The sequence below is a fragment of the Hypanus sabinus genome, unplaced genomic scaffold (genome assembly GCF_030144855.1).
Source record: "Hypanus sabinus isolate sHypSab1 unplaced genomic scaffold, sHypSab1.hap1 scaffold_1511, whole genome shotgun sequence".
NCBI classification, from domain to species: domain Eukaryota; kingdom Metazoa; phylum Chordata; class Chondrichthyes; order Myliobatiformes; family Dasyatidae; genus Hypanus; species Hypanus sabinus.
This window is the reverse complement of record NW_026779587.1, coordinates 19,140-30,853: the sequence shown is the minus strand read 5'-3', so window position 1 is coordinate 30,853 and position 11,714 is coordinate 19,140. Positions and strand designations below refer to the sequence as shown.

At 45.9% G+C, this 11,714-nt stretch overlaps 1 long non-coding RNA gene across 1 annotated transcript; it reads right to left on the bottom strand.

Moving 5' to 3' along the window:
* Window positions 1-5,513: 5,513 nt before the first annotated feature.
* On the bottom strand, window positions 5,514-11,250 carry LOC132387089 (uncharacterized). Its single transcript, XR_009509766.1, has 3 exons — window positions 11,145-11,250; window positions 8,093-8,234; window positions 5,514-5,637 (listed from the first exon to the last, which is right to left on the bottom strand). It is a non-coding gene; the product is annotated as an uncharacterized LOC132387089 (long non-coding RNA).
* Between the last annotated feature and the right edge of the window lie 464 nt (window positions 11,251-11,714).

Below are 11,714 nucleotides of genomic sequence, written 5' to 3'. Positions count from 1 at the left end.
CACACACATCATAAACACACACATCATAAAACTCACACACAAACAACGTAAACACACACGCGCACAGACACACACACACACACACACAAAGAAAGAAAGACGCAGCCAAATAATCCTCAGATCGTGTATTAGGGTAACTGCCGATCTCCAGGTCCATCCCTTTCTTTTCCCTCACTGAGCGTGTCAAACGCGGGGTTTGAGTCAGCATATCGATTAAGGGATGGAAGAAAAGGAAGGGACCTTGAAACAGTCGTAGAGCCATGTTGCAGAAACAAGAAATATTCAGACCAGAATGAAAGGGAAGCTAGTGAGAGAGAACGACAGCAGTGCAGAGGCAATCAGCAAACGGGAGATATTCAGTCGGATAATTTGAGAGTGGGTGTTTCATTCATTTCGCCGGTCTAATGTGAAGAGAGGTTGTTCATTCTGTACCCACCAGCCTCCGGTGCAATGTGTGAGTGTGGGGTTCATTTTGTAGAAACCAGTCCCTGGTACAGCCTGTGACAGTGGGTTCCTGTAGCTGTCACTCTCTGATTCAGTTAGAGTGTATGCATTTCATTCTGTACATACCAGCCGTGACAGCGTGGGTTTGATTCTGTATCTGTCAGTCTCTGTTACAGTGTGAAAGTGTGGTTTTCATTCTGTATCAGTCAGTTTCTGTTACAGTGTGAGAGTGTGGGTTTCATTCTGTATCTGTCAGTCTTTGTTACAGTGTGGGTTTCATTCTGTATCTTTCAGTCTCTGCTACAGTGTGAGAGTGTGGGTTTCCTTCTGTATCTGTCAGTCTCTGTTACAGTGTGAGAGTGTGGGTTTCATTCTGTATCTGACAGTCTCTGCTCCAGTATGAGAGTGTGGGCTTCTTTCTGTATCTGTCAGTCTCTGTTACAGTGTGAGAGTGTGGGTTGCATTCTGCATCTGACAGTCTCTGCTCCAGTATGAGAGTGTGGGTTTCATTCTGTATCTGTCACTCTCTGTTACAGTGTGAGAGTGGTGATTTTGTTCTGTTTCTGTCAGTCCCTGCTACAGTTTGAGAGTGTGGGTTTCAATCTGTATCTGTCAATCTCTGTTGCAGTGTGAGAGTGTGGATTTCATGCTGTATCTGTCAGTCCCTGTTCCAGCTTTCAGTGTGTCGTCTCAATTCTGTACATATGACTCTCTGAGTTAGTGTGACTGGGCGCATGTTTACTTCTTCTTTCTCGCTGTTCCTCAAATTCATTAAATGCTCTTAAAATAGATTCTGTCTTCCCTGAGCTACTTTTAGAATAATATTCTCCGAGTTCTGGTTCATGTTAAAATTGTGAGATACAGAGTTTACTGATGAACGATGACGAAGGTATTCAACAGTCCATTCACTGTAATAGAGTCATATGGCAAAGAGTCCCTTCGGCCCGGCATCAATCTGCACGCTATCCATTACTCTGCCGCCTAGAGCCAATCGAACATCACCTGATCGATAACTTTCCGTGGCTCGGCAACACAACTTCTTAAATGTTGAATGAAAATAAGCAAATTAAATAAATGTTTTAATTTAAATCAATAATCGCATGTAAATTAATGTTGATTGAAATAAACCCATTGGGGCAGTGGATTTCATATTCCGGTATCATTTATATGAATACATTTCTCTGAGAAATTCTAAATTCTTTCCTTCACCTTGCATCTTTGCACCCTTGTGTTTGACGATTCTGTCAGGATCTTCCCAATGTGCACCGGAGTATGAGTTTATTGGAAAGTGATATGCCACTCATAAATAACGTAATATTGATTTCGATTTTCCAATCATGCTTTCAGACTGTTCTCTAACTTGCAAAGCATTTTTTCATGGATAAAATTGTGACTGAGCTCAGTTTTCACATTTGGAATCTGCTTTGGCCAATTCTGGACTATTGCACGTTGTTCGGGTCGCCCCACTGCCGGAAAGCCTTCGAGGATTTTGAGAAGAAGTACAAGATATTTATCGGGATCCTGGCTGGTTTAGAGGGCTTAGGCCAACAGGAGAGACTGGAGAAACTTGGGCTGTTTTGTCACGGTCGGCGGCGGCTGACGGGAGATCAGGTGGAATTGTTGTGTCTGTGCACAACTCTATTTCGATTAACTGAATACACGCACGCAGGAGTTGGCTTTGATTGGTGTTTTCACGTTGTGGCGAGGGAGTGAACGCTCAAAAGAGAGAGAGAGAACAATGTGCATGCGTGGACAACAGTGCATGGGCAGACAACAGATCAATACGTAGTGCTAAGCGGAGGGGGAGGTTATTGCTCCAAAAGAAAAAGATTTCAGACCCCCATTTAAAATATCTTTATACATCTTCTGTAGAAAACACGGAAGTCCGCAATATCTCTAAGCTGCAGAGACATTCAGCCCTGTGAGATAAATATTCGGAAATTTCGTGCATAATAGACAATAGACAATAGGTGCAGAAGTAGACCATTCGGCCCCTCGAGTCTGCACCGCCATTCTGAGATCATGGCTGATCATTCACTATCAATACCCAGTCCCTGCCTTGTCCCCATATCCCTTGATTCCCCTATCCATCAGATATCTATCTAGCCTCTTCTTGAAAGCATCCAGAGAATTGACCTCCACCGTCTACCGAGGTAGTGCATTCCACACCTGCACAACTCTCTGGGAGAAGAAGCTCTTCCTCAACTTTGTTTTAAATAACTGACCTCTTATTCTCAATCCATGCCCTCTGGTACTGGACTCTCCCAACATCTGGAACATATTTCCTGCCTCAATCCTAACAAATCCTTTTATTATCTTAAACGTTTCAATCAGATCCCCTCTCAATCTCCTCAATTCCAGCGTGTACAAGCCCAATCTCTCCAATCTCTCTGCGTAAGACAGCCCTGCCATCCCAGGAATCAACCTAGTGAATCTACGCTGCACTTCCTAAACTGCCAGAATGTCCTTCCTTAAACCTGGAGACCAAAACTGTACACAATATTCCAGGTGTGATCTCACCAGGGCCCTGTATAAATGCAAAAGGACATCCTTGCTCTTGTATTCAATTCCCCTTGTAACAAAGGCCAACATTCCATTTGCCCTCTTCACTGCCTGTTGCACCTGCTCAGTCACCTTCATTGACTGGTGAACTAGGACTCCTAGGTCTCTTTGCATTTCTCCCTTACCTAACTCTACACCGTTCAGACAGTACTCTGCCCTCTTGTTCCTGCTTCCAAAGTGGATAACTTCACATTTATTCACATTGAATGACATCTGCCAAGTATCTGCCCACTCACACAGCCTATCCAAGTCTCCCTGCATTCTCCTAACGTCCTCTTCGCATGTCACACTGCCACCGAGTTTATTATCGTCAGCAAACTTGCTGATATAGTTTTCAGTGGGAAAGAATTATTTCAAAATAAGGAAGGAAGTTGGAGGTCAGAGAGAGAGGGAAGGTGATGGTTGTGAAGTAGGGACGGGGAAAGCGATGGAAGTGGGGAGAGACGGAGACAGGGTAGAACGAGAGAGGGCTTGGGATTAGGAAAACTGAGGAGAGGAAGAACCTGAGAGAGAGAAACTGTAGGGCCGAGTGGAGAAGACAGACGGGAGAACAATGGGGAGAAATGAGGGATATTTGGTGAAGTGCGATGCCAGGGTTATGAGAGAAATTTCGGATGGGTAGAGAGATCTGATTGACGGAGGAGCCGGAGATAGGATTGAGGAGAGGCCAGTGGAAGGAGGAGATAGACAGGAACGGTATCGAGACGGTGAGTGAACGAGTTGGGAAACAGACACTGTGAAGATAGTGCACTCAGTGTGCGGCGGGATCGGAAACACAGCGTTGGGAAGAGAGAGACGTGGTGCACTGGTCGAAGAAAGAGACCGGGGTTGGGCAGAGGAACGGCGGAGAGAAAGACAGTGGCCGGGGTGTCTGGGAAGAGGGTATGTGGGGAGGCGCGTCAAAATCCTGAAAAATGTACTGTGAGGAGCTGGAGGGCTTTCCATTACGCAATGCATTTTGGGATTGCTGTTTCCCCACTGTGAGGTGCTGCCAAAACATACAATCCTTCCCGTCTCGGTGACTCTTTCCCTCGGCCCCTCTCCTTCCAACCCGCATCCACAATCTCCCTCCCTCCAAGCCTTCTTCGCCACCATCATTCTCCCTCACTGTCTGACCTCCAACCTCCCTGCACGTGCATGAAACTTCCGATTATAAATTTCACAGGCATGTATGTTGCTGTAGTTTAGTGATATTGTGGAATTCAGCGTTTTCCAGATGAATATCATGCTTGGCACTGCTACTCCTTCGAGCTACACAAGTGAGATGAGTGTAAGTGGATGAGTCACAAATCCCGACATGAACATTATGAACTAATTCCACTGTTCTGGGAAGGTCTGGCAAACGTTTTGCTACCAGATATAAAGACAAGCTTTTCAATTGTACCTTAAAGTTCCACACACGCTGACTCTCCATGACCTAAAATATTCGCCAATTGAAGTCCGGTAAAGAATTTCATCTTCAAACTATTTTTGGCAAATTGTCGTCGTCGAGCATGATTCCGACATAACGGACGATGGAGAAACTAGGGGCAGCAAAGGCAAGTTCGAGTTCGCCATCTGGTGCGTGTTTCGCTTTGAAGAAGGGAAAGGATCATTGGACAGGAGGCCTCCTGTATCCCTTTTGTCAAACTCTTCCGGCTCTCAGCTTCACCCCTCCCCCTCCGGTCTTCTCCTATCATTTCGCATTTCCGCCCCCCTCACCCCACTACTTTCAAATCTCTTACTATCTTTCCTTTCAGTTAGTCCTAATGAAGGGTCTCGGCCCGAAACGTCGACGGTGCTTCTTCCTCTCGATGCTGCCTGGTTTGTTGCGTTCCACCAGCATTTTGTGTGTGTTGCTTGAATTTCCAACATCTGCGATATAAATAGGACTTGAAGAGGCGAACGGAACGAAATTTCATTCACGCTTGTGCTTGAAAACGAGACCCTGCTTGGGATTATGATTATATAATAACGTGTTTTGATTCATGCAACTTTGTTTATTTGTGCCTGGCTTATCGGAGGATTCCGTCCTTTCTTTCATAAGTAGTTGTGTGCTCTGCTTCTTTATTTCTATAGTTCGTTCATGCTTATCCCCTCCCTCTCCCCTTTATCTTTCCTATGACTGGTTTTCCACTTGTGGCTTTTAGATCCTACCCCCTCCCCTATCTCTATTACTGGGCTTCGGTCCGCTCTTCCCCCACCCCATTCCTGATGAAGGGTCTCGGCCCGAAACGTTCGCTACTCTTTTCTCACGGATGCTGCCTGACCTACTGAGTTCTTCCAGCGTTGTGTGTTGTGCGTTCTGAGTGCTGTTTGTGCTGCTGTTCTTCAAAACCCGGCTCGGAGAAACCTTGTCTAGTTTGTGCTATTAAATGACAGTAAACTCGTCTGGAGTTAGCCAAGGCACACCAACCTCCGAAAAAAACTATAGACTGACTGTCCAAACCATGTCCAAACAAAGGAAAGGTGATGAATCTCAAAGTCTCTATCCTCACCTGGACAGCCTGTGCTCAGGCAGGAATCAGGTCTGGTCTAAGTTTTCATGTAAGCAGAAGCTGTACGGCTGGATCAATCACCCCGACCCCGCCTGATAACGTTCAGGCAACCGAAGCAAAGCGGCCGGAGGAGGACAAACGGCAAGACAAAGATCTATCGAAGGAAAGATGAACACACTTTTAGGGTCCCTTCTGAACCGTCGCAGGGACTGAAAAAGGAGGACACGCCTATAATTTGCGTATTAGAACAGGAAACAGAACAGGAGAAATGAAAAGAAGCGAGTTCAGAACCATCTCTTGTTACATAATATCCAAAAAAAAAATATAGTTGGCACCACAGCGGTAACTATGCTGTAGACCCCTCCTGAAGTTCGAATATGGGACAAATTTGTGAAATTTATAACTCCTTGCATGGAAATGTTTAGATGTTCTTAAAAGTTGTGTGCGGAACCCACTTGGCCTGCAGTACAAGTGCAGAGGAATAGAGGAATTCCCCAGAGGAATAGAGGGGAAAACGATAATGATGGTTATTCCGTTGCCATGGGGACGAGGTTAAAGGGGACCGTGCTCGGCTGCCCGTGTGGGGCAATCTGTCAGCATAGTAATTTTGGAGAGGGAACAAGGTGCGGGCAAAAAACAGGAGACAAAAGCTTTCAAGAAGGAGCTAGGTAGATATCTGATGGATAGGGGAATCAAGGGATATGGGGACAAGGCAGGGACTGGGTATTGATAGTGAATGATCAGCCATGATCTCAGAATGGCGGTGCAGAGTCGAGGGGCCGAATGGTCTACTTCGGCACCTATTGTCGATTGTCTATTTTCTATAATATAACTGACTTCATTTCCCGTTTCCATAACACATGATAGACTTGCACAACAGCTCTGCGCGGCCGTACACAGAATTGGAAATACACTTGGACTGAGATGTTAACCAACGACAGCTTATCCTGACAGGCCGACCTCTGATGCATTTCTATCGCACCGTCCGATACACTGAAACATCTCAGCCGAGCGATCACCAGAAGCTCCTTTCCGTGACTAACAGAGCAGAAACTCTTTCTGTAACAGAACACATCTACTATGGTCCGAAAGACAAAGTGGAAGAAGGGTTTTCGAGAGAATATCAGGATGAGCGATTTAAACTGCCAATCCTAACCCCTCATGTCACCACAGCCATCAAACCCCCTGCAACTCCTGAACTACTCGGACCCGCGCTTCAGACTTTACAGGAGTTAAGCCGCACACGGTGTATAACTCTGCCTAATACTAACGCTACTCGACTACTTCATTCCGCTCAGGCTGGATGTGTAATATTTCCTTCTTCATCGTTAAAGCAAAGATTGCCCTGTTTACTCCCCCTGCTTTGCCTGAGTATGTCGTAGTCTTGCTGCTTTCGTAGACAACTCCCTCTCGGTGGGCGATAAACAAAAATTACGAGTGACGTACGTTCTGCCCCACCACAAGAAGACCTATGCTATTCTACCCTCTATACGACAATATGATTTGTCACTGGAGGCAATGTAAAGCATGAATCCTGTCATAAGAACACGTTTCGATTAGCAAGGGCTTATATCAACCTGCGGACCCTTATTTTACCAGTTCCGAAACCAGGTCGTGATAATGAGTAAATTTTTTGCAATACTTAAGGGCGATTAGCAAGATAGCATGTCAAGGATTTACTGATGGCAATCTAACCGAACGACACGGGGCCGCAGACAACCCTGTGCATAGCGGTCTGCACAATGACCAGCAGTTGTAAGAGGCATGCCTGGGTGTCTAACACCTGTCGCCGACACTGCAATTAAAAAACATAGAACATAGAAACTCTTCGGCCCACAATGTTGTGCCCACCATGAAACCCACTCTAGAAACTGCCTTGGATTTCCTTGGTGCATAGACCTCTACTTCTCAAAGTCCCATGTACCTGTCTGAGAGGCTCTTAAACACCCTATTGTATTCGCTTCCATCACCGCCGCCGGCAGTTTATTCCACACACCCAACACTCTCTGTGTGAAAACTGAACTCTGAACTCCCTGTTTCCAAGCACCTTTAAAGTATACCCCGCGTTTTAACCATTTTGTCCCGGGGAAAAAGACACGTGTTATCGACACGATCAATACCGCTCATCATCTTGTACATATTATTATGGTAGAAACGTCCGATCCTATTAAATTGGATCTCCCTGATGAAGTGTGTCGGCCCGGAACATTTACTGCTTACACTTTTACACAGATTCTGCCCGGCTTGTTGAGCTCCTTAGGAATGTGTGCATATTACTTTGATTTCCAGATTCTGCAGATGTTCTCCAGTTTGCGATTAGATTTGGACAACAGTAAACAACATAAGAAACTGCACTGCGGACACGAAACAAAATTAACCCTGGGTCATCACCAACTCCGGAATGCGACGCTCTTGTCATTTAATCTTGCCAGGCAATTATGTCGTAGTCTTTAAGACACACAGTCTGATTGGGAGATAAATTGGTCAAGACTAGAATGACGTCGCTTGGGATTCACGCTGCTTTTGTGTTCACGGTGGCCGGAGATTGGACATAATCCTTACGTATCACTGGAAACACTATTTATGATAAAGCGTTGAGTTGTTAATACCTGGCGCGAGGTGCATAAATCTATTCTGCTCTCGAAAAGACATCTGTGGTGTCGACTCTTACTTCCGTCAACTCCGGGCGAGGAGAATCACCTTTGTTGTGTAACGCTGATCGGCGGCAGGACAGACATCAGTGAGACGGAACTGGAAATGCAACAGAGTGAGTAATACTCCGCCTCAGAGTGGTACAACGTCTTTTAAAGTAATTTTAATTCAGATTTTCAGTATAATTCTTTTATTTTTCATATATCGATAAAACTTCCAGGTAGAGCTCAGTTAGTTGGAGAGAGAAAAAAATAAACAAATAACTTTTTTTCCCGTGGCTCTGGAAGTTGATTCAATTTCAGCGTATATTGATGATCAATATAAATATATGTTCCTGCAATTAGATTTCCTTTGCTCAGTACGCGACCAGACGAAAGGTGTGGTCAGAGAGAAACAGTGAACAGAGGGAAACAGAAGGAAAGAAACAGACTGTGACGGGGCCTCGGGATGTGAACAAAGATAAAGCCAGAGAGATGCCGGGACAACAAAGGAGCAGGACGGATATGGAGATGCTGTTGAAAAAGAAGGAAAAGAACGCGCCACACGCCATGTTCCAGCCCGATCATGTCTTTCTCACGGTGAAACTCACTAGTCTGCAAGGAGATTAAATTCTTTTCAGAACGGGACCGGACGAGCGGACAGAGAGAAACAGGGAACAGAGATTCACGGGACCTCAGGATGTGAACGGAGATAAAGGGGCAGATATGAAAGGACAAAGCGGAGCAGTCCGGAGATGGAAAAGGAGTTGGAATAGTAAAGAAAAGACACACACAAACACACACACACACACACACACACACACAAACACACACACACACACACACACACACACACACACACACACACACACACACACACACACACACACACACACACACACACACACACACACACACACGACTCCGCTATGTTTCAGTCTGATCCAGTTCCCCTCACCGGCGTGGGGGAAGGAGTGAGCGAGGACAACGTGAGAGATATCGGGAGTAAAACGCCGTGAGCATTACTGAGAAGGATGAATCAGAAACAACGGAGAGAATGGAGAAAAGGGAGAGGATTCTTCCTAACTGCACCAGCCCAGAGTAAAACGCTGTCAGATGTGATGGAGATTATTAAAGTAAAATGGACGGGACCTGACTATAGACCCTCCATTGGGGTGAATTACAGCTGAGGTGACCGCTACATATTACATATCTGATGAAGGACACATTTCACCTGTACGGGGTAAACAGCGAGTGGAATATATCATCACAAAACGCATGCGTATTTCAGAGCGCTCAGTTGTTACCCATGGTTCTACATATCGGCAAATGGATAGATTTTGGAGGAAACATGGTGTTTGACTGAAATCTCCGGCAGAAACCAACAAGTCGCTCTATGATTTAAGGAATTTGGTTAAGAGTTTCAGCGGGTATTTCTCCGCGTTCTTCAGCTCCTCTCTGAAATTGCTCTGAGTCACGGCGTAAATACATGTGTTGGTGCAGGAGCTGAGGACCTGCAACATCGTCGCCGTGGATTCTGCGATATAAATCGGATCCGCGTCCGAGTAACGAGGGATGTTTGCAATCAGTACGTAGAGATCAAAAACCAGCAGAGATAACCACAGAAATATAAAACTACCGGTTATACTGAATAGAAAAACGACCGATTTCCTTCGGTTCTCCATCTCCGGGTCCTTGTCATTCTTTCCGTTACTGCGGCCCCGGAGGCCCATCCGGACTTTATTGGCGGACAAAATCCGTCTGACTGTCAGAGCATTGAACAATAAAATCAGAACAAACGGGAGACAAGGCATGAAAATGCGATGAATCATCTGAAATGCGGCCCACGAGGGAGACGTATAGAAACTGTCTTTGCTGTCACAGCCAAAGAAAACTCCATCAATTATCACCAAAGGCTCCAATGTAAAGTAGAAAGGGACACTTTCCAAACAGCCCAGAACGCTCACTGTCCCGATAACCACAGCCGCCGTTTTTTCGGTGCAATATTTTGTTTTCAGCTTTTCACAACAAATGGCCACAAATCTGTCACAGGTGAACGCGACTGTCAGCCAGACAGAGACCCCGGTGCTTGCTAACAGCTGGCAGAGAACAACCCTACAAACGGGAGTCCAATAGAGGTAGGAAGACCTAAAGTATATCAGTACAGTCCAGTTCAGCAGAGGGTCAGAGATAACGACCAGGAGATCGGCTGCTGCCATTCCCAGCAGGTAGCGAGTGATGCATTTGGAGAGACCGCACTTTCCTCGGGACAGGATAACAATCGCCACCAGGTTAACTGCAAGAGAGAGGGAAAGAAGTAGAGAAATTACTTACCTGTCAAGGCAATAGAACAAAATTATTATTATTAGACTTCATCTTGTGTTTTTTTTTTTGCTTCCAAATGGTGGAAACTGGACCCAGAACATATGAACCCGCTGACAGTGTGCAATGCAGTGACAGCGTGACAGAGAACTCTCCGCGAGTTTTGTAAATGGGTTCAATCTGGGTGAATTCCCAAATCGACCAGATGACAGCTGGTCAAACGCTTCCTGGCCGCAGTGAGGAATGGGTATGATATACCAACGTCACTGGCCTGAGCATCACAGGAATGAAATGAAATCAACATCGGCGGTTCCCTCTGCTCATATTTCTAACATAAATGCGCCATTCGCGTTGCTCCATCACCCACTCAGGCAATTCACAGTCGATTCCTACGGACAGAACAGAAGGTTGGCTGGCTCTCCACAGATGCAGTGTCGCCCGGTGTGCTCCTGTGCAGACATTTCGATTCACAATTATTCCATGATATCGAGGCAGCGGAGAGTATTTCAGTCAAAGGCACCATCTCGGCTCCAATATGGAGCGCTGTCTGCTAAGAAAGCAAAGGGATTAACATTGTCAGCGCCTTCCGCCCATGACTAAAATGCGGGGACTGGACAGGTGGCTGTGGAAACAAGTAGCGAGAGAAACACTTCAGAACATCGGAATTAACTCTCAGTTTCTGCCGTTTGCAGGTGTGACAGCGGCTTACCGGGAATTCCAACGGCTGAAATAACAGGGTGGTAAATGTCTTCTATCCGCCAGATTACTGGATATCCCATTTGAGGGACGCAGTGAACGCGATTGCTCTGAATTCCTCAGCTCGGCAAGACACTCTGTGCTGACGTACTGCAACAGACTCTGATTTATACAGGTGGTCGATCTCCAGTGACGAGGTCCCACCTCTGACCAGTGTTAGTGAACAAACAAATTACATCACCGGCAGTCTCTCAGATGTAAATTCTGTGGGGATGTGACACAAACACGTCAATACCATTGGCATTACCACATTCAGATCCCTCTGTGTAATTCGACCAAAATGTGCAATGAGACCAGTAATTGAGCAATCAGCTTCATTTACAACATTCCACAGTTGACAGCGGTCACGACTGTTCCCATTTTCCAACCTGAAACTTTAACTGTGGTTCTCTTTCCACAAGCATTCCGGAATCTATGTTTCCATCATTTTCGGCACTTTTCACTGTCGCGCCTGCTGTTTCATCTACAAATAGATCCGGTTTCCCCTCAGTGCGCTCTGGATCCAGGGACATATGAAAACCCT